This window comes from Salvelinus alpinus, chromosome 12 (genome assembly GCF_045679555.1).
Source record: "Salvelinus alpinus chromosome 12, SLU_Salpinus.1, whole genome shotgun sequence".
In the NCBI taxonomy this organism is placed as follows: Eukaryota; Metazoa; Chordata; class Actinopteri; order Salmoniformes; family Salmonidae; genus Salvelinus; species Salvelinus alpinus.
In genome coordinates this window covers 13538169-13562496 of record NC_092097.1, presented here as the reverse complement: position 1 = coordinate 13562496, position 24328 = coordinate 13538169, and the positions used below count along the sequence as shown (strand labels likewise).

The 24328-nt window shown below is 40.5% G+C and overlaps 1 protein-coding gene across 10 annotated transcripts in view; it reads right to left on the bottom strand.

The window, feature by feature from the left end:
- The window catches only part of LOC139535567 (forkhead box protein P1-B), a 209267-nt gene extending 186724 nt beyond the window's left edge, over positions 1-22543 (bottom strand). For 9 of the 10 annotated variants that reach the window (XM_071335094.1, XM_071335097.1, XM_071335085.1 and 6 more), the window contains exon 1: positions 22405-22543. The gene's annotated coding sequence lies outside the window, so the exon portion shown is untranslated. The remainder of the gene's footprint in view (positions 1-22404) is intronic. The other variant, XM_071335087.1, reaches the window with a different exon arrangement.
- Between the last annotated feature and the right edge of the window lie 1785 nt (positions 22544-24328).

Genomic DNA, 24328 nt, shown 5'->3' with positions numbered 1-24328 from the left:
CTAGCTAGCTTTAGCTTGGTACCCAGATACCACCAATACAACCAGCCTGAAAACAATGACAGTAGAAACTGCAGTCATTTTCACAATTCTTCGCAATGATTTAGGAATCCTTGTAAGTATTAGCTAGGTAGCCACTTGATGTTCACCTATTGAAATTGAACTTCAGTTCATGAAAATAAATAGCTAGCCAGATACTTAACCCTGTTGCCAAAATCTAACGTTATAAGCAGCAAGCTAGCTTCATCTGGCTAGTGAGGCTCGACCTGACCAGGTTATGTGTTGTGAAGCTAGCCACAATAAGGATTAGGCACAATAGTGGAATTTGCGGTTTGCCTTCAAAATAAAACTACCTCTTTGAAAGTGATGCAGAAGGTTACAATTGGTGGAATCATGCCATATTTAGACTAGATAATGTTAAACAAGGTTGGAATATGAAGCAATGAAATGGGGTATCAGTCTACTTGGTGACACCCGCAGAACACAACTGTGAAGAGTTTACACAAATATTAGCGTTGTAGCTCTTATCGTGGGACTGTGGCTGTGTGAAATCACCTCCCCAGTCAGCATATTGTGTGTATTGACATTCATATCGCACTGTACAGCTTTACCTAAGAATTGGGGATCAATTAAATGGGGTAGCAGTCTATTAAATACACAATATTTTTTCCCAACGTCCTCATCAGAGTTATCAGAATCCAAAACATCCACGCAGTATTGTTTTTCCTCGGGAATAGTGTTCAATACACACAGGTTGACAATAAATGTGGCTCAATTCACAGTTGTTTCAGAGTCCTGCAATAAGAGCTACGATGCTAATGTTCTCTGGGTGTCACTGAGTAGACTGATACCCCATGTCATTGATCCACAATCCATAGGTAAGGCTGTACAGTTAATTAAGTATCCCCCAATGCAATTCTAAAGTACATCCAGTGTGATTTCAACAGATTTTGGTCAAATTAACAAATTATTGTCTTTTGTTGATTTTATATAACATTCCAACTAGGGCTGGGCGATAAATTCAATATCAATAATTATCGAGGTAATTACTTCCCTCATTAACGATATAAAAACGTTTAGAATAATTTTCGATAATGTCAACATAGAATAATTAGGTACAGCAGACCATTTCACCTCTGACGCAGCAGGAACGTGCGGAGAAGTGACAATATGCAAGTGGAGAGGTATACGTCCCCTAACAACCACTTAGCACCTCAAGTGATGAAGTAGCCACTATTAACCATGAAAAATGAGTAATGTAGGCGAAAACAGTGGCAGTGATAGCCATGGAGAAAGAGCAGCTTCCAACAAAGAAATTATTGATAAAAAGGGTTAAACTGTTTCAGTCATTTGGAAGTGGTTTGGCTTTTTGAAGTCCAACAAAGAGCAGAGCAATGTTCGGTGCAAATTGTGCTGTAGACGGGTGGCTACGAAGTCTGGTAATACTACAAACCCTTTTCCAACATCTGAAGCAAAATCACTCTTTGGAACATGCAGGAAGTTTGAGTTTGCACCACGGTATTGATAAACGCTCCTCAAGCACCAGCCAATCTAGGGATGTTTGCCCGAAGCGGTCAACACTGACAGCGTTTATGCCCTACAAGCAAACACCGAAAAGACAAAGACATCACAAATGCTATTATGCATTGCATTGCTAAGGACATGCTACCAATTAGCACAGTCGAAAAGGAAGGTTTCAAGAGGCTTATCAATGTAATTGACCCCAGGTACGTGCTCCCTGGCCACAAACATGGAACAATGTTCCTTAAAGTATCATTTTATGTGTAACTCACAATTTAAACATTTTTAGCCGTTATTTAACTAGGCAACTAGTTAAGAAATTCTTATTTACAATGATGGCCTATCGGGGAACAGTGGGTTAACTGCCTTGTTCAGGGGCAGAATGACAGATTTTTTTCCTTGTCAGCTCGGGGATTTGATCTAGCAACCTTTTGGTTACTGGCCCAATGCTCTAACCACTAGGCTACCTGCCTAGTGGTTTGTTCAGGCATTAGACATTCTTGAGTCTGAAGCAGATATGCACCTTTTAAACATTATATGATGAATATTGTGATAATTATCATTATCAAATGAAAGAATATATAGATATTGTGATAATTTATTTGCCATATCGCCCAGCCCTAATATCAAACTCGTTTAGCATGATCTATTAAATTATGGCATAATTCTACTATTTGTATTCATTTGCATCACTGTCAATGACATACTTTTATTTTGAAGGCTAACCGCAAAGTCCACTATTGTGGCTAATCCTTATTGTGGCTAGCTTCACATAGATGGGTCCGACCACAATTAATCAGCTAAGAACTGTCTTATAAATTAGGGTTATTTTAGATGATGACACCTAGCTATATAGTTGTAAGTCGCTCTGGATAAGAGCGTCTGCTAAATGACTTAAATGTAAATGTAAATAGTTAGCTAGCTAACTATAGCTACTGAAACAGATTATGTTGTTTTGCTATGTTTTTGGGAAAGAACATTGTTTGGATCCATGAGCTAGCTAGCTTTTTTTTTATGACCAGCACTGTAGGTGCACGAGACAACTTTATCAGCATCATAGCATACGCATCAATGAATCGTTGTGACATATGAAATACAAGGGATAGTGTAATCAATGTGTAATAACTACGTAAAAAATGAATGAACGTGTTAAATTATTATGTGATGTGCAGTCATATTCAGGTCCTGATTGGTCAACAAGCTTATTTGAAAGATCAAATAGACCCAAAAGGCATTCCATAGAAATCCTGGTTGAGAATGAAACGACTGACCAATGAACAATGAAAGAGCACAGCAAGTAAGTGAAAGAAATAGGTTTTGATTGCGTTTACTGGTAATGGGGACATATGTAAATGCCAACAAAATAACTTTTTGGTCAGTTAAGAACAAAATCTTATTTACAATGACAGCCTACCCCGGCCAAACCCTGACGACGCTGGGCCAATTGTGCGCCGCCCTATGGGACTCCAAATCACGGCCGGATGTGATACAGCCTGGATTCGAACCAGGGACTATAGTGACACCTCTTGCACTGAGATGCAGTGCCTTAGACCGCTGGGTCCATGTGTGTGTGTTAACTATTTAACTGTACTAGAATGCTTAAAAGGACGCTAACATTTTAAATAAATCAATATTGTTTTTTTGGACAAGGAAAATATTAGATATCAGCCAAAAATGTCATATCGGTGCATCACTAATATATATATATATATATATACAGTGGGGAGAACAAGTATTTGATACACTGCCGATTTTGCAGGTTTTCCTACTTACAAAGCATGTAGAGGTCTGTAATTTTTATCATAGGTACATTTCAACTATGAGAGACGGAATCTAAAACAAAAATCCAGAAAATCACATTGTATGATTTTTAAGTAATTAATTTGCATTTTATTACATGACATAAGTATTTGATACATCAGAAAAGCAGAACTTAATATTTGGTACAGAAACCTTTGTTTGCAATTACAGAGATCATACGTTTCCTGTAGTTCTTGACTAGGTTTGCACACACTGCAGCAGGGATTTTGGCCCACTCCTCCCTACAGATCTTCTCCAGATCCTTCAGGTTTCGGGGCTGTCGCTGGGCAATACGGACTTTCAGCTCCCTCCAAAGATTTTCTATTGGGTTCAGGTCTGGAGACTGGCTAGGCCACTCCAGGACCTTGAGATGCTTCTTACGGAGCCACTCCTTAGTTGCCATGGCTGTGTGCTTCGTGTCGTTGTCATGCTGGAAGACCCAGCCACGACCCATCTTCAATGCTCTTACTGAGGGAAGGAGGTTGTTGGCCAAGATCTCGCGATACATGGCCCCATCCATCCTCCCCTCAATACGGTGCAGTCGTCCTGTCCCCTTTGCAGAAAAGCATCCCCAAAGAATGATGTTTCCACCTCCATGCTTCACGGTTGGGATGGTGTTCTTGGGGTTGTACTCATACTTCTTCTTCCTCCAAACACGGCGAGTGGAGTTAGACCAAAAAGCTCTATTTTTGTCTCATCAGACCACATGACCTTCTCCCATTCCTCCTCTGGATCATCCAGATGGTCATTGGCAAACTTCAGACGGGCCTGGACATGCACTGGCTTAAGCAGGGGGACCTTGCGTGCGCTGCAGGATTTTAATCCATGACGGCGTAGTGTGTTACTAATGGTTTTCTTTGAGACTGTGGTCCCAGCTCTCTTCAGGTCATTGACCAGGTCCTGCCGTGTAGTTCTGGGCTGATCCCTCACCTTCCTCATGATCATTGATGCCCCACGAGGTGAAATCTTACATGGAGCCCCAGACCGAGGGTGATTGACCGTCATCTTGAACTTCTTCCATTTTCTAATAATTGCGCCAACAGTTGTTTCCTTCTCACCAAGCTGCTTGCCTATTGTCCTGTAGCCCATCCCAGCCTTGTGCAGGTCTACAATTGTATCCCTGATGTCCTTACACAGCTCTCTGGTCTTGGCCATTGTGGAGAGGTTGGAGTCTGTTTGATTGAGTGTGTGGACAGGTGTCTTTTATACAGGTAACGAGTTCAAACAGGTGCAGTTAATACAGGTAATGAGTGGAGAACAGGAGGGCTTCTTAAAGAAAAACTAACAGGTCTGTGAGAGCCGGAATTCTTACTGGTTGGTAGGTGATCAAATACTTATGTCATGCAATAAAATGCAAATGAATTACTTAAAAATCATACAATGTGATTTTCTGGATTTTTGTTTTAGATTCCGTCTCTCACAGTTGAAGTGTACCTATGATAAAAATTACAGACCTCTACATGCTTTGTAAGTAGGAAAACCTGCAAAATCGGCAGTGTATCAAATACTTGTTCTCCCCACTGTATATAAAAAATGTACCTATTATGGGGTGGTGCCTGGCCAGGTATACTATTCAGGCTACCTATAATTGTGTAATCCTAAAGTATTATGCTTTCTGCTGACATTCCAAATTGATTTTGATCAAGAACACGTTAAGATTAGAATGTCTATTTCAGATTCTGTAACATCCATAACGGAGGGGGTCACATCCATAACGTTTGTTTTTGCTCTTTAAAGTAAGAATGGAAAATTCAATCTATTCAAAATCATATTTTTTGTGTTTAACCAAGCCTTTCCTTCGAAATGGCTATACCTATTTTGCCCAAGACTTACAAACTCACAGACTTTTGCTAATATGTTTAGTCTTCCCAAAAAGCTTGTCCATTTCATGTAACATTCATAACGCTTCTTATTTTCTTCAACATGCCCCTATTTAGAAGTACGCTTTTTGAGTATACACTCCCTCCAAGAGGTACTATAGACACACATCAAAAGCTTCATTTCTATTTTGTTTGTCCATTCTGTGAAACATTAAAAAGTTGTGATTTTGCGTGCAAATGTAACGTCCATAAGGTGGGATTCATCCGCTCTCCATCCAAGGACCAAAACAAACAAGTCAGCTAAATATCCCCTCCAACACATAATTTAGTACGTCTATTGACCAAACTGATAAACAAAAAATAGCACCTGAGAAAATAAGCATCTCTCGCTGAGTGGTTGGGGAATGGAGCCACGCCCTGCTTACCACACTGAGAACAAAAACAAACTCCCTCCAAGGAGCCTGGGCAAATACAAGTCACACGCTCCAACCAACACAGACAAACAACAACAATGTCAGAGGATCTACAGGGAGACTGGGCTATCAAACAACAGCAGCTCTCACACAAACAAGGTTGAGGCTCTGTGTGTGTGTGTGTGTGTGTGTGTGTGTGTGTGTGTGTGTGTGTGTGTGATAGAGAAAAAGAGAAGCAGAGCGAGAGAAAGAGAGGCATGGAAAGAACAAGGCAACAGTAAACATGTCGTCCCCCACAAATGATGCAGCTTATAGAAAATGTGTTTCTCATGAGGATATGCATAAACACAGTGTACAAAGCATTATGAACACCCGCAAGATCCATGATACAGACTGACTAGGTGAATCCAGGTTAAAGCTATGATCCCTTATTGATGTCACTTGTTAAATCCACTTCAAATCAGTGTAGATGAAGGGCAGGAGACAGGTTGGATTTTTAAGCCTTGAGACAATTGAGACATGGATTGTGTATGTGTGCCATTCAGAGGGTGAATGGGCAGGACAAAACATTTAAGTGCCTTTGAACGGGGTATGTTAGTAGGATCCAGGCGCACAAGATTGTGTCAAGAACTGCAACGCTGCTGTTTTTTCTATGCTCAACAGTTTCACGTGTTTATCAAGAATGGTCCACCACCCAAAGGACATCCAGCCAACTTTTATTTTTACTGAAATAAAGGTTAACTAGGCAAGTCAGTTAAGAACACATTCTTATTTACAATGATGGCAGTTGTAAATGAGAACTTGCTCTTAACTGGCTTACCTGGCCGGGGTAGGCCATCATTGTAAATAAGAATTTGTTCATAACTGACTTTCCTAGTTAACCTTTATTTAGTTAACCTGACTTGCCTAGTTAACCTGGCCAAGACAAAGCAAAGCAGTGCGACAAAACAACAACACAGAGTTACACATGGGATAAACAAACGTTCAGTCAATAACACAATAGAAAAATCTGTATACAGTGTGTGCAAATGAAGTAAGGAGGCAAGGCAATAAATAGGCCATAGTGGCAAAGTAATTACAATTTAGCAATTAACACTGGAGTGATAGATATGCAGATGAGGATGTGCAAGTAGAAATACTGGTTTGCAAAAGAGCAGAAAAACAAAAACAAATATGGGATGAGGTAGGTAGTTGGTTGGATGGGCTATTTACAGATGGGCTGTGCACAGCTGCAGCGATCGGTAAGCTGCTCTGACAGCTGATGCTTAAAGTTGGTGAGGGAGATATGTCACCAACTTCAGTGATTTTTGCAATTCGTTCCACTCATTGGCAGCAGAGAACTGGAAGGAAAGGCGCCCAAATTAGGTGTTGGCTTTGGGGATAACCAGTGAAATATACCTGCCGGTGACCAGTGAGCTGAGATAAGGCGGAGCTTTACCTAGCAAAGACTTATAGATGACCTGGAGCCAGTGGGTTTGGCGACAAATATGTAGCGAGGACCAGCCAACGAGAGCATACAGGTCGCAGTGGTGGGTAGTATATGGGGCTTTGGTAACAAAACAGATGGCACTGTGATAGACTGCATCCAATTTGCTGAGTAGAGTGTTGAAGGCTAGTTCGTAAATGACATCGCCGAAGTCAAGGATCGGTAGGATAGTCAGTTTTACGAGGGTATGTTTGGAAGCATGAGTGAGAGGCTTTGTTGCTAAATAGGAAGCCGATTCTAGATTACATTTTGGATTGGAGATGCTTGATATGAGTCTGGAAGGAGAGTTCACAGTCTAGCCAGACACCTAGATATTTACAGTTGTCCACATATTCTAAATCAGAACCGTCCAGATTAGTGATGCTAGTCGGACGGGCGGGTGCGGCCAGCTATCGGTTGAAGAGCATGCATTTCGTTTTACTAGCATTTAAGAGCAGTTGGAGGCCACGGAAGGAGTGTTGTATGGCATTGAAGCTCGTTTGGAGGTGTGTTAACACAGTGTCCAAAGAAGGGCCAGATGTATACAGAATGGTATCGTCTGTGTAGAGATGGATCAAAGAATCACCAGCAGCAAGAGCAACAACATTGATATATACAGAGAAAAGAGTCGGCCCGAGAATTGAACCCTTTGCCACCCCCATAGAGACTGCCAGAGGTCCGGACAACAGGCCCTCCGATTTGACACACTGAACTCTATCTCAGAAGTAGTTAGTGAACCAGGCGAGGCAGTCATTAGATAAACCAAGGCTGTTGAGTCTGCCGATAAGAATGCAGTGATTGACAGAGTCGAAAGCCTTGGCCAGGGCGATGAAGACGGCTACACAGTACTGTCTTTTATCGATGGCAGTTATGATATCGTTTAGGCCCTTGAGCGTGGCTGAGGTGCACCTGTGACCAGCTCGGAAACCGGATTGCATAGAGGAGAAGGTACAGTGGGATTCGAAATGGTTGGTGATCTGTTTGTTCACTTGGCTTTCGAAGACTTTAGAAAGGAAGGGCAGGATGGATATAGGTCTGTAACAGTTTGGGTCTAGAGTGTCTCCCCCTTTGAAGAGGGGGATGGCCGTGGCCGCTTTCCAATCTTTAAGAATCTCAGACAATAAGAAAGAGGTTGAACAGACTAGTAATAGGGGTTGCAACAATGGCGGCGGAGGTGTTAAGCATATCCCAGTTTAGGTCACCTAACAGTAAGAACTCTGACAATAGATGGGTGGCGATCAATTCAAATATGGTGTCCAGGGCACAACTGGGGGCCGAGGGGGGTCTATAACAAGCGGCAACAGTGAGGGACTTATTTCTGAAGAGATGGATTTTTAAAAGTAGAAGCTCGAACTGTTTGGGCATAGACCTGGATAGTATGACAGAACTCTGCAGGCTAACTCCACCCCTTTTAGCAGTTCTATCTTGACGGAGTTTTGTAATTGGGGATGGAAATTTCAGAATTTTTGGTGGCCTTCTTAAGCCAGGATTCAGACACGGCTAGGATATCAGGGTTGGTGGAGTATGCTAAAGCAGTGAATAAAGCAAACTTAGGGATGAGGCTTCTGATGTTAACATGCATCTAAACAATGTTTTTGTACTGATGGGAAATAAAAGTCTTCACAACTTTATTCCTCAATTTCACCTTTTATTGTAAAAAATAAATGCAAACATCATCCAAGCATCACACAGAACACATCCACAGCCAAACTCACTCCATAAACCAGTCTATATAACTTGTTGCACTGACAAAAAAACTAAACATAAGCTAGCAACCTAACAGCTAAACTTGTTTACAATGTACCACATCTCTGGTGAGCACATGCGAAAAATGCAATATTGTTTAGAAAAGAGATGCGTATCAGCTAACCTAACAGCAGCTAAATTCTTTGATGGCAGTCATGTTTGTTTATGTTTGACAAGCGAAAACTCCCTAATCCCAGAATTCCATTCACTATAAGACGCAAATAAACAAAGTCAAAGACGGCTGCGCCCAAAGCCCGAAAAATTTGTCCACTTCTCAGCATATTACAAGTCTTCGATGTACTTGTTACAGTGTATACAAGAACAGGAGCACATGTCTTGACAAGTCGTTTACAGTTTTTGACAAGTCACAAAGCAAATAAAATGTTATCACCTCACAGATCATCACCCCAAATACAAGCCTAATGCATAGCCTAACAGTAGCACGAAAGCTAAACAGGGTGGCCCAATTTGGGTGAAACCATTTTAAGGGGGTTTGTGGGGTTCATTTCATTTGAGTGGGATTTCAAGTTCATGTGGGGTAGAAATGGGGGAAGGTATCGTGGGGAGATATGACGCAGGAAATATTACTATGATGGGGGATTTATCAATAAATGGGGGGCAAACCCCTGGAAAGGGGGGTCTGTGCTGGCAACCCTGAGAAACGATAGTTACAATCTAAGTCAGTCGAGTAAACCATCCCTTCACCTCATATTTCTATAACATCTTTGGTCTGACAAACGTTTACATGACAACTAGAATGCATTGTATGATGTCAACAAACATGGCGCCACACATAGCTGCCATTTACACTACATGGCCAAAGGTATGTGGACACCTCAAATTAGTGGATTTGGCTATTTCAGCCAGAGCCGTTCCTGACAGGTGTATAAAATTGAGCACACAGCCATGTAATGTCCTTAGACAAACATTGGCAGTAGAATAGCCCGTACTGAAGAGCTCAGTGACTTTCAACGTGGCAGCGTGATAGGATGCCACCTTCCAACAAGTCAGTTGGTGACATTTCTGCCCTGGTCAACTGCAAATGCTGTTATTGTGACGTGGAAACGTCTAGGAGCAACAAAGGCTCAGCCGCAAAGTGGTTAGCCAGACAAGCTCACAGAACAGGACCGGCGAGTGCTGAAGCTTGTAGCGCGTAAAAAATTGTCTGTCCTCAGTTGCAACACTCACTACCAAGTTCCAAACTGCCTCTGGAAGCAACATCAGCACAATAACTGTTTGTCGGGAGCCGCACAAAAGCCTAAGATCACCAAGCATTGGCGGGAGTAGTGTAAAGCTCGCCACCATTGGACTCTGGAGCAGTGGAAACACTTTCTCTGGAGTGATGAATCGCGATTCACCATCTGAACGTCCGACGGATGAATCTGCATAGTTCCATCTGTAAAGTTTGGAGGAGGAGGAATAATGGTCTGGGGCTGATTTTCATGGTTCGGGCTTGGACCCTTACTTACAGTGAAGGGAAATCTTAATGCTACAGTATACAAGGACATTCTAGACGATTAAGGCTTTGATTCCAAATTTTGTGGCAACAGTTTGAGGAAGGCCCTTTCCTGTTTCAGCATGACAATGCCCACGAACACAAAGCAAGGTCTATACAGAAATGGTTTGTGGAAATCGGTGTGGAAGAACTTGACTGACCTGCACAGATCCATGACCGCAACCCAATCGAAAACTTTTAGGATGAATTGGAACGCTGACTGCAAGCCAGGCCTAGTCTCCTAACATCAGTGCCCGCCCTCTCTAATTATCTTGTGGCTGAATGGAAGCAAGTCCCAGCAGCAATGTTCCAACATCTAGTGGAAAGCCTTCCCAGAAGAGCGGAAGCTGGTATAGCAGCAAAGGGGGACCAACTCCATATTAATGCCCATGATTTTCGAATGAGATGTTCGATGACTAGGTGTCCCAATACTAAGCCAAGTAGTGTTGCTTAGCATTAACTCATCGTAATCAGTACAACCATCCAAAAACGTGAATAAAACAGTAAATACATTATGCTCCATACATACAGTAGAAGCGACAATATACAGAAACTATAATGATAACGTAATAAGGCACTTACTTTGATAGGAACGCACACATGTCCAAAGATTTAATTAGCAAGGAAAACAAAAATGAAGGCAATGCGGGCGTCAGCCGGAAAATGTGCCAGCAGGAAAAAGTTTGCGCAGGTTCTGTTCTGAACGGAGATGTGCTAATGTCTGCATTCTTGATCTGGGGAAACACTAGGGAAGTGCTTGGGCTCTCGTTGTAGACGGCTCAGTAAAGCCTCAAACGTAAATTGTCTGCAACAGCGAAATGGGCTACTGCTATGTGAATTAATGAGGAGGCGGAACACACCTCAATTCAAAAACTGCTGTTAGAAAATAAAACTTGTTATACAATCATTTGAAATTGACAAGTTGAAAGAGCCTATAGATCATTTGCAGGGCAGCATGCCTTGTTTTGAGGGGAGTGCAGGTTAACTGTCCTGTTGCGTAACAATCACACTTTGGAACAGTGAGTGCATTCTGACATCAGCCACATAAAAAAAAAACTCACGCTGGGGCGACCGTTAGAGATATTTGGAACTCACATGTGAAAAGGTTAAGGTGCTCTTAATGTTTTGTACACTCAGTGTACAAAAATGTCACGACTGTAGCTCAAACGGGACAGGAGATATGCTTGTTCAAAGTTTGGTGTCTGAGATATCGCGTGACAAACACATTTCAGTTGATTACTATAGCGCCCCCTTGGGGCAATCAATGTAATTTTGTAAATGCCGGAACTCTATGGTAAGATGCATCATTCACCCAAGTTCCTTCAAAATTGAGCCAGTGGTATCTGAAATATTGTGTGTGACTAACATACTGACGGAGACAGATCCATAGTGCCTCCTCAATTTCAACACACCCCTTGCACAGTCTTCACATTTTGCTACCCTAAAATGTAATCTAAACAGGAATTAAATAAGATTTTGTTCCTATTGATCTACACAACCTACTCCTCATTTTCAAAGTGAAGGCAATACAATTTTTTTTTTAAATGACTAAGAAATACAAAATGAGAATCTATTGATTGCATATGTTTTCACACCCCTGAGATAATACTTGGTGTAAGCACCTTTGGCAGCCATTACAGCTGTGGATAATTTTGAATAAGATTCTACCAACCTTGCACAACTGTTAGGGAAACATACAGTAAGCTCCAAAAGTATTGGGACAGTGACACATGTTTTGTTGTTTTGGCTCTGTACTCCAGCACTTTGGATTTGAACTGATACATTTTTTATCCATATCGGGTGAACCATTTAGAAACTATAGCACTTTCTTTTTTACATGGTTCCCCGATTTTAGTGGACCAAAAGTATTGGGACAAATTCACATATGTCTATTAATCTTTTACTGCAGTGGGCTAAATTAGGGTCACAGAGTGTTTCTTGGCAGTCTTAAACAAATCTACTTTAAAAACAAAAGTATACACCTCACACACATGGTTATGGGCTTAAAAAAGAAGACACCTGTACCATGTCAGATATAGAGTTGAAATGTATTGAATTTTGAGTTTGCATCCCAATATTACACTTTATATTTCAGAGACGACTGAAATATAACAACACAATTTGTCATAGAAACACCAGATTTAAAAAAAAAAAAAAAAAAATAGGTTTTCTAAAAAAAGATTTTAAAGAAAAATAACATTCCACCAATGAGGCCACTAGGTCATTTTACTGCAGGAAAGGGCTAGAGTAGTCAAAAGTTTAGTATATGGTCCCATATTCCTAGCACGCAATGATTACATTAAGCTTGTGACTCTACAAACGTGTTGGCTGCATTTGCACAAATATCATCCCCCAAAGACATGCTAACCTCTCACCATTACAATGGTTAGCATTTTTGGGAACGTATGATATTTGTGCGTCTGTAATTTTGACAAAAATAATGGACATACTTACTGTATGTTGCTCTAAGAGAGTTGTGCAAAGTAGAATTGTATTCAAAAGCTGTATTCACAGCTGTAATGGCTGCCAAAGGTGCTTCCAATAAGTTTTAACTCTGGGGTGTGAAGACATACGTAATCAAGACACTTTCATTGTTTTATTGTGTATTAATTTTGAGTTTTCCTTTTTACTTTCTTTCACTTAATGTGAAGGCAGCAAAATTTGAAGACACTGTTAAGGGTGTGTAGACTTTCAGTAGGCACTGTAATTCCCCCATTTTCAGGTCATCTGAGTCATTGAGGTAAGGCAAGTCACCATCAGCATCTATTCATCTACTATGTTGTTTGGACAAACCACATCAGTACGATTTCATTTAGGTAAAGCCTTTCCTTTCAATATGCAATATCGTTTGCTTCAACTCAATATTCAAGGGACTCTGAAAATAGAAGTCATGAATCTAGGTTAACACAGCCATTATCTACAAAGGTACTGTGTCCTCATGAGAGACTCTAAATCCTCAAGGCCTTCCACAATCACCAGCCTTGAGCACCACGCTTATATTTCAGCCTACTATAATAAGCCTAGTGAAGAGTGAGCTGTAAACCATCCATACAGTTATTCTTTGGATAACTCTTCTCAAGGAGGGAGAACTTCTATTTGAACCATTTAATCAAACTAGTAGCCTAGATGTTGACTTGTCTGTCAATCAAATCAAATCACTTTTGGTGTAACACCTGTCACTTTCCATGATGTAGCTTACCCTCTCAGACTATTGTCAAATGTACGACTAATAATGAGACAATTTACATTTTTACAGTACTTCCCAAATAGTCCACCCAGGTACATTGTACCACTCACGGATGTAGGACAAATAATGATCCTGTTCTACTGTCTTCTACTGGTACCTTAAATGAGGCAGAGTAGTTGTAACAGTAACTTTCAGACTTTCATCTATGTTCTGTGCTCATCAAAGTAGTTGATCCTCTCCTAGAGAGCGAGAGCAGTACATCTCAGAGAATTACAGCTGCCCTATTACCACCCAGCTGGTAAATGCATATCAAATAAACAAGCAACAACCACTCAATTAAGCACAGCCTTTTTAAAAATCAGGGTTCTAAAACATGTACTAACATCTAATACAGAAGAAGACTAGAGCAAAAGGGGACATTCAACTTCAAAGTTAAGTTACATCAGTTTTATTTACTTAGAATATTTAAATTGGCATCATTTCGCTAAATCATTCAAAACATGCTCCGATAAGGTAATTAATATGCACCTCTAATTAAAAGGTGTTTTAATCGTGAACATAGGACAGGGAAATGTGGGAATAGTGTTGTTCCATCTCAAAGTAGTAGTTCAAATGAAACGGATCATTTTCTTGAAAGGAGAGAGAGAGGAAAGGAACAACATTGTTTAATTCAAAGGCAGAGAGAAAGAGTGCATTAACAACCTGTCAACAAAATTTGCATTGCTGCTCTCCACGTCTGCAAACGCTCTCCCCTGTCTCTCCTCAAGCCCACAGTGCTGCCGGCTCAGATCTGAGTACTGTGATGGCTTATCACATCGTGAGCGGCAGGGCTAAGCTGGAGCGATGCGCCCAAAAACATGATCAAAGCACAGCAACTTTCCGCCCAGCACTGATGATGGAAGAGCAGGCCCTGCCATGTTATGTTTCTTGTCAGGGTTGGGCTGCCAACTGAGAACACACCAAAGACGCCAAGGCTGGGACTGGCTGGCTGACTCCCCTAGCAGTGCTCTGCTCCCTTGGCCGTAATGCACATGTTGTGAAATACTATAGCTGATTTAAACTAGTGTTGCTGGTGTTCTAAAGGAGGCATTACTGCTTATGTTTCGGTGTTTGGTGCTAATTCTCATTGTCGAGCAGCACACTACACAGGCAGATCCCAGATTAGTGGAAGCATCAGTATGATGAGAAGGACTGTGGTCCAGTAGGCAAATACCTTAAGGTCAGGCACACGAGGCAAAAATTACATTTTTGGATGTACTTATCAATTTAGATTTTTTTTTTGGGGGGGGGGGGTCCATTAATATTAGTCTTTTCAGAAGGTCAAAATAAAAATGTTGAACAGTTTGTGAAAATGTATATATTCATTAGTTTATCATGCTACCATCATCAAAATGTCATGAATTGTAACCACTTTTAAATTGACATACATCCTTAATGTCAAAGTTTACTACATTGAATCACACATAATTTAAAAGAACATTTCATAAAGAATGTTACAAACTGAACTATATGTAGTAACTTACTTTGAAGATGGTGATTAGGTCTAAATAGGTGTTTGGTGTTCGGTAGTCTAAATTCAGTGTCCTTGTCTTTAAACTGCCATTCCCCTAAAGTCAAATTCTTCCCACACAGCAACACATTTTTCTCAGCCACAGAAGCTTATAATCTGTGTGTGATTATCCTTAGACGTATTCTCCAGATTTATACATAGGGAATTGTTTATATGTTGTCAAATTTGTATCTTAGATGACATGTTCTTAAAAATGTTCTGCCAAAAATGCTTTTTACTTACCTTTCTTTAGTATTTTACAAATGGAAAGATGAAAAAAGTATGAATCCACAATCGGCTATGTGTAAATCCGGTAATGGAGTATTTTAACAAAATGAAGGAAACATATTTAGGCACACTTCATCCAGTGTCCAGCAAAATGGACTACCGTGATATGCAAATATGAGCATATTTAATGATATCACAAAATGTGCATAATTTAATACAATATTTCAGATGGGGGAAAGTATTATATTTGTGTTCACATTCAACTGGTACAAATTGATTGTGATATGATTAAGGGGAAAATAACGAACATATTAGGGTGTGGTGCCTGGACCTTAAAGGAAAAATCCACCCAAAACCACTAATTTCTATAATTTACAATGTTATATAATACTAACATGTGAGGACAATATTTTTGTGAACAAATGTTACATTTTGTCATTATAATAAGGTTGTTAGCAACACGTGAAAATCGTTGTGGAAATCTGTTGCAGCTCAAGTCAACTACAAAATGGGCTGGCTGGCTGGCTAGCAAACGTAGCTAAACACAATAATACCAAAGCAAATGTCAGCATGTGAAGTAGCTAGTTAGCTAGAAAATCTCCTAAACAAACTGCAATCAATTATCAATTTCGGAGTCTACAATCTCACCATATTCAACCTGCAGATATACGTGCCTCACAGAGTGGAGTCTGACATTCGCAACGACCATGCAACGTACTCTGGACTGAAGAGGCAAACAAATAGGATAAATATGTTAGACCCTCTGTTAAATTACACATTTCTCGTGGTAGGAATATGATCAATGGCTCATTTGAGAGAAGACAACCTCCTGTATTGAAATCTGACATGTATGATAGACATTTACACAATCTAAAAGTCAGATTCCTATTAACTTCCAGTGTAGTGAGAGTGGCTTTATCGCAACGCTACATCAGAACTGCCTAATTTCTGCCTGCTTGAAAAGCAATAGCTCAGATACACATGAAAACGTGAAATGACCCAGGGATTCGATAGAACATTCCTCAGAGATGCACAAAAACAATATTACATTCAAATTGGGTGAATCTTTACTTTAAAGGCAAGAGACCTCGTACACAAATGTAGAAACACACACACACAGGCCAGCTGAGAGAAACAGGTGTAGAGGTCTCGCCTGGAAGCTGAACACAGATTGTAGCATATGGCTGGGCCTCTGATGTCTGCCTAAAACTGTTTGCTGCGAAACTGTGAAACACCCAAAAGGGAGCGTGGGTAACTCTAAGCTATGCTGGACATATTCTACTGGGGAAATTCTGCTAAGAAATGCAGAATTTCAGTAAATAGTGCAGTATTCTAAAAAATTGTCAGGAAAAAATGTGCTTGTGCAGCCAAGGTAATAATAGGAGTACAGTGCATTCGGAAAGTGTTCAGACCCCTTGACTTTTTCCACATTTTGTTACAACCTTATTCTAAAATGGATTAAAATCGTTTTTTCCCCTCACCAATATACACACACAATACCCCATAATGACAAAGCAAAACATTTTTTGGAAATGCTTGCAAATTTATACACAAAAATTATGAAATATCACATTTACATAAGTATTCAGACCCTTTACTCAGTACTTTGTTGAAGCACCTTTGGCAGCGATTTCAGCCTTCTTGGGTATGAGGCTACAAGTTTGGCACTCCTGTATTTCAGGAGTTACTCCCATTCTCTACAGATCCTCTCAAGCTGTAGGTGTAACAGTTTAGCTTCCGTCCCTCTCCTCACCCCTACCTGGGCTCGAACAAGGGACCCTCTGCACACATCGACAACAGCCACCCTCGAAGCATCGTTACCAATCACTCCACAAAAGCCGCGGCCCTTGCAGAGCAAGAAGAACAACTACTTCAAGGTCTCAGAGCGAGTGATGTCACCGATTGAAAGGCCAGAGTTCAATCTTGGTTTCATCAGATCAGAGAATCTTGTTTCTCATGGTCTGAGAGTCCTTTAGGTGCCTTTTGGCAAACTCCAAGTGGGCTGTCATGCGCCTTTTACTGAGGAGTGGCTTCCATCTGGCCACTCTACCATAAAGGCCTTATTGGTGGAGTGCTGATGAGATGGTTGTCCTTCTGGAAGGTTCTCCCATCTCCACAGCTCTGTCAGAGTGACGACTCTGGAGCTCTGTCAGAGTGACCATCAGGTTCTAGGACACCTCCCTGACCAAGCCCCCCCCCCCCCCGATTGCTCAGTTTGGCCGGGTGGCCAGCTTTATAAAGAGTCTTGGTGGTTCCAAACTTCTTCCATTTAAGAATGATGGAGGCCACTGTGTTCTTGGGGACCTTCAATGCTGCAGACATCTTTTGGAACCCTTCCCCAGATCTGTGCCGACACAATCTTGTCTCGGGGCTCTACGGACAATTCCTTTGACCTCATGGCTTGGTTTTTGCTCTGACACGCACTGTCAACTGTGGTACTATATATAGACAGGTGTGTGCCTTTCCAAATAATGTCCAATCAATTGAATTTAGCACAGGTGGACTCCAATCAAGTTGCAGAAACATTTCAAGGATGATCAATGGAAACAGAATGCACCCATCCTCAATATCGAGTCTCATAGTAAAGGCTCTGAATACTTATATATATATATATACATACATACACACACACACACACACACACACACACACATTTGCTAAAATGTCTAAAAACCTGTTTTCACTTTGTCATTATGGGGTATTGTGTGTGTATATTGATGCGTAAAACATTATTTAATCTATTTTAAAACAAGGCTGTAACGTAACAAAATGTGGAAAGGGGTCTGAATACTTTCCGAATGCACTGTATATTGTCCTTGAAAAACACAGAGACAAAGGCCATAAGTATTGAGTCACTGAGGAGAGCAGAAAGAAGGGACCAAGGCCACCCCTCAACAGGGACACCAGGCATAGGAAAACTTTGGCCAACCTGTAGGAGTGTCTGTAGTCATATTCCCAGCCAAGAAGGTGCTGCTCAATACAGTGATTCCACTGCATGCATATGTGATGTGAAATACTTGACATCGGCTATATGTGCATATCACGACATGTGACCACTACAACCTGCTTGTGAGTCACACAGGTGAGTAGTATAGTGAAACAGAAAATTACTGAAATATCTAGATCAAGACTCCACAACAGTCTGGATCATAGCAGGCATCCTTTGGTGTTTTCAAATGTCACATTCATAGAAAGTCTCACCACTAGGAACAGTGTTGTGTGGGATCCCTCCCTTTACCCATGCGGCTCCTGCCCGTGGAACCCCGGATCAGGGAGAAACCCACCCATGGGTCTGATCCCCCCCTCAGATCGGAGTCCTAATCCAATCAGCCCAGCTCTGCAGCCTATGGGTCAGACATGGAAGATGATATGCTGGCCTGAGTTCTGACCTGGGGGGGGGGGGGGCACACCTCCATTCTCCACTATGGAAGAAGTATACTATATATATATATATATATATATATATATATATATACACACACACCACAAGAGATTGGAACCATGCCAATTGTGACCCGTTTATTTAAAAGGAAAAACTGCTGCAATCCTTTCAATCTCCAAAATACGTCTCACATCTCAGATGCCCTTGAGGTTTGACTAGTCAGCTCTATGGCAAAAAAGAATGTGTGAGAAAAATGTATGGAAGATGTACATATTTGAATATGAGAGGTGTTTAGATTTGCACAAGCATTTGCTTTCTTTATGAGTAGATTGAGTGAAACATTACTTTCAGGCATAGTCACTACGCTCTACACTCCTACACACATGCAAAGTTTTCACATCTCAATGCAAACCAACAGTACTACAGAGAGTGTAGTTTGCAGCCGTAGACACATTGAAATGGCACAATTGTCTACTGCCCTTTCATTATTACTCTTCCATTCTAGTATATAAGTGAACTGATTTGATCTCCTTTCAATGGATTATTGATGATAAGCAGGTGAAACTAAAGTAATTAGGTCTCAGGTGGGCATCCACCAAAACAAAATAACAGAAAAACCTGTATGATGTACAGTATAACATGAAATATACATAAATACTAAAGTGTAGACAAACAAAACTGGCAACTGGTAACAAAATAGGCACTAATGATTTCCCCAAAAAATCATTGCACTGAAAAAAAGGTGCGAAAATAATCAAATGTCCATTAGAAAACTGTACAACAAAAAAAATGTACTAACTTTTTATCAGGCAACAATAATTCATTCTTTATGTATAGTTAATTGATAGAAATTGCACACTTCCTTTCTTCCTCCTGTTGCCAGTGACATTATGTCACCCTCCCTTTTTTATGGACAGATGACAGAGGAAGACAGTAATTAATGGTTGAATTAGTTAATGGCCGTCCTGAGCGTGTGCAGTCTCCATGGAAACAGAGGAGCTGCTCGGATCTCACCTGAAGCCGTCCACTCCCTGACCAATGGCCTGGCAGCCTGGCATGGAGAGCACAGTGTGCCAGGGACACGGCGCAGAGAGACAACAGCTGCCTGGGCACCCCACAGGGAGTGGGACAACACTAACCTTTACCCTGCAAATATTGTCCTGCTTTCCTTTGTTACCCATTCCATTAGAACGCAATAGCACACTAATAAATACTGTAGGTATACTAGTCACACTTGTGCTGCTTACAATCCTAGTATTAATTCCCTCATCCTTTCCTGTCCATGTACGACCAATTTTAATGTAAACATGTGTGAGTCACATGACAAACTCATGATGTGAATGTTCCAACAGTGAGGTGATGATATTTAAATACACAAGTTACATAGGGAAAGTTATCCAAAAGTGGTACCACTTTACATTACAGTAACTCTGTATAAAACAATAATGACAGCGCAAATACACTAATACCCTAACACCAGCCCTAATCTGGAAACTCTATGTTGTGTGAAAGCTCATTCCCACCAGAATAACTTTTCTTATCATTGAGCTGCTAGCGAGGGCACAGTCAGTTTACAGGCCTTCCGTACCCAGCACTGGGTATTTCAGCGTGTGTTCACAAAATACTGAGCAGTCAGATGAAAGAGCAAGCCCGGCCACTCTGGGATGGGAGTCCTCCTCAGACTGAATACATGAGTGACTGATTACTTTCTCACCAATTTAGCCTCAATTCTCATTATACACAGAGGACCCAAAACACAAGCCTTTGTATGCACTAAAAAGGCCAAACTGAAAATAAGGACTTTTGAAAATAACACAGAAGTACATTACGGATTGGACAGGAATTCAAGGAGGCTAAGTAATAAAACTGCATATGACTACCCCGTCTTGGTTTGAATACTTTTTTCAGACTGAATATTTTCAGTTGCAATAGGGGGCAGGGAAAGCACTGTAGTTGTATCTGGCATAAAGCATTGTGAGAGGACACTGTTAGTGTGTTCCTGTCATACAGGAGAAGAAAGGCTGGGACTCTCTGGACACTGGCTGTATAAAACACCAGAGCTGGAAAGTATCAAAGAAAGTTCACCCTGTGCTTTTTAAACCTGGGTCAGCATTTGCGAAGGTCCATTTCTGCATAAGTGAGCACACAAACCCCAGTGCCTGTTCAAATAGTCTGCAGCTCTCTCTCAGGCAGCTCATGACAACAGCCCAGCAGCAGCACTGTTTGATCTTCAATGTTTTCCTTAATCTGGGTTGTCAAGGTTCGCTTGTTCAAGGCTGTTTACTTTACTTCTCCTACAAAAAGTGTTTTTTCCCCTCAGACAATGACTAATCCAAAGAGCAAGAAAGAGGGAGCTCTGCCAATGATAGATGTTAAAGCTGCGGTTGCCTTTAATTTTTTGATGGTTTTAGCTCCAATAGCGCACCAGCTGCTGGTTTGGTTTGGGCCCTTATTGTGAGGAAAATTTATATCTAACTGCTGTGTGCTTGTTATGTTCCATCCTATCTTAGGGAAACAATCATGGTCTATATATATATACATACAAAATTATTAAAATATGATATACACCCTGTGTGCAAGTTACAGTATGTAGTTAATTTATTTGTAATAATGATGATTTAATATAGTTCAGAATGTAAATAATAGAACAGAAAATAAAGGGAATAACTGAACACACTTGCCATTATCAAGTGCAACCAAAATATGTTTTAATTAATCTGTTAGTTCCACACTTAGCATTACCTTATAAAAACTTGAACACTGCCGTTTGATATGGTCTTTGCTGTAGAGCACCACTACAATAACAAACATGTCATTTATCAAAGTTCAATGTTCTACTTTCACCGTGGAATATATTCTTGCAAAGAAATATAAATATAATCTACTACAACCCAATCAAAAAAGTTATGTAAAACTTTCATCCTCCAACAGCTAAGCACTAACAACTCAAAGTGGGATGTAATTGTAGCAAATAAGAAACGTCTACAAAAGATGTCCCCTGTATATGGAGATGCTTAAAGTATAAAAAGAGTATTCAATACCATTGCAGTGCACTATACCACAATTATGTTATTACACTATAGGAGAGTGGTATTGTCTATGCAAGTGTTACAGTAACTATCAAATCGTGCTATACATTAGGTTATGTCAACGTACATAATTGAACTATCAAAAATGGTGCTTCCTACTGTAACCATAAGAAATTATAATCTGTCAAAATCTATGAAATTACGCGATTTGAATCGTCAGAGTCACAGCTATACAGTGAGTCTGGTCCGTCCTGCAGTTTGTGGAAGGTAGCACGTGGGGAAAAGTCCCTTATCCCTGATTTTGGTCCAAAGAAATCACGGCACTCAAACTTCCTCTCTACATTCAGAAAGCTCATGTTGAGTTAAAGTGTAAACACTAAGTTTACCAAGAGCATGGTTTCACAAACTATAACTTGCACTTCTTACATGCTCTTGAGAATGTTAAAATAACATTTGCCCGGGGCCACAAACATGAGAAAATAAGAGAGCAACAACTACCGACCAAACTTCTAGAAAAGTAGAAGATGCGGTATCTCTTCCTCGAATACTATCACTGAGCATTTCAAAATGTATACGCTGCTTACAGCGATAAAACAAGACATCGAGCAGTATTTCAGCTCGCATGTAATATTATTGGTGTTGTTTATTTGTTTATTTCGCCATAGAAACAATACAAAAAGAACAGTGGCAAACAAAGACAAACTCCATGTGAGCAAGCTGATATAGTAGAGGCAATGAGTAACGAGAGAACATTATAATATGATCAACTTACCGGAATCGACAATGGTAGGTGAACGCAGTAGACAATTCTGTGCTAGAGATAATGAACTGTACACGCGATCTTGTGTACCAAGAAAGCATGCAACAACCACACTGTAAATACTAACAATATTACTCCGCTTGGGGGGACTAACTTTAACTACGAGAAGATATCTCTGCTGCATTCACGGAGAGCGCCGTTACAGGGAGAATAATCTAGAGTTTCACAACACCTTCTGTCTCAAATACGAGAGCGAGCTCCTTCTGTTATTACAATTTAATGCGCTATTAAAGAAAACGGAATCGCGGATTTGGATGTTGTTATTTTCTGATGTTCCAAGTCCGTGACGTCATATCCACCTGCTGGGTAAACAATATTCATTGCAGATCTTCACAGAATTTGAACAGAACTGAAGTCACATTCGTTGCCAGTTACACAGAAACCAAGTCCAATAATGCAATTTTGCTTGGAGATTATGCATTAGCTTTAGCTGAAAGGGTCGACACAAGCGGATTGTCATAAAGTAAAAATGTCTAGTTGTAAACTATCTCATTACAATTGAAGCAGAAAAAGCTTTCTTTTCTTTTTTTTGCACTTTGTCCAATGAAAGGAGGGAGATCGAGGGGTGAAAGTTCGACAGAGGGACAAACTTTAATGAATGCAAGCAAACGTACAAGTATCCTATGTCTCGGCCTCAACTTTGTTGGAAACTATTTTGTAGTGGCAGACGTCTTCACCTATCTTATAAAGTGCATTATTAGTTACCTCCTCAAAATAACTGGTATAAGCCTATGAAAACGGACTTTTCCCTGTTCCAGCCCTCTTTACTGTCACTGAAGGTGTTAAGACATTATGGCAGTAATTAAAAGTCTGTCATTTACCCTCTACAGAAAATAATTATCACAGGTCGGTCCAATAGTCCAGTTAACACTCGTTGAAAAGCAACATTAATTTAACCTCAAGAGAAAATATTTTAAGTCTCTTTGTCCTTGATCAAGGTCTGAAAAGCACAGTTCATTTCATTACAAACGACAGTAAATTTATCATGGCTGCATCTAAAAGGCACAGCATGGCTGATGGGTTTTCTTGAAAAGTCTGTTTCTTTGGTATAGAGCGCCACCCTCTGACAGCAGTTGAAACCGGTACCATCTTATTGCTCCTATGATAAAACAGTAAACACTTTGACTATTAATGAACGTGATAATAACTTTAATAATCAAATGTGTAAATTGTAACAGTCACACAAATGTAAATATGTAAATTATGAAACATTTAGACATGCCTTCAACCTGTACAGCTCTCTGCAGCTGAAAATGAAAAGGCCTACATTAAGCCGAAAATCAAATGTTAGTTGAATAATCCTGAAAAAACACAAAGCCATATAGTAAAGAGTACTGATGACATATTAGAGGTTCATTGTTAGCACGGTTGCAGACATCAGGCGATGGTGGATGGTGGGGGCCACTGTTCCATATTCTCCCCGTAAAGAAGTTGAGGAGAAACAAGCAGCCCCAAGGCGTGGGAGAGACACATCAATCACGGTATGGCCCTTAGCGTGCCCAGACCACGGTGTTGTGTTTAATGGTCCTCTGCTCTGCTCTCACACAGCCACAGAAACATGCAGGTGTGGGATTTGTGTTTAGTCCAGGTGAAGTCCAAACCATGCAGTCAGTCACAAGGTGTTAAATTAGATAGAAAATGTTGTCAATTCAATAAAACGTGCAGCCGTTCCAGACAATGCAGAAAACATACAACAAAAGACAATATTAGTTGTAATAAATGTACAGTACTTTAACACCCAAAACACAAACAAAAGGAATACAGAGAAGAATATCTATGGATACCCCTAAACACCGGGGAATAGGGAAATTATCTACATTAACCATTCCAACATAGGATATTAAAAATAAAATGAAATAAAAAAATATATATTTTG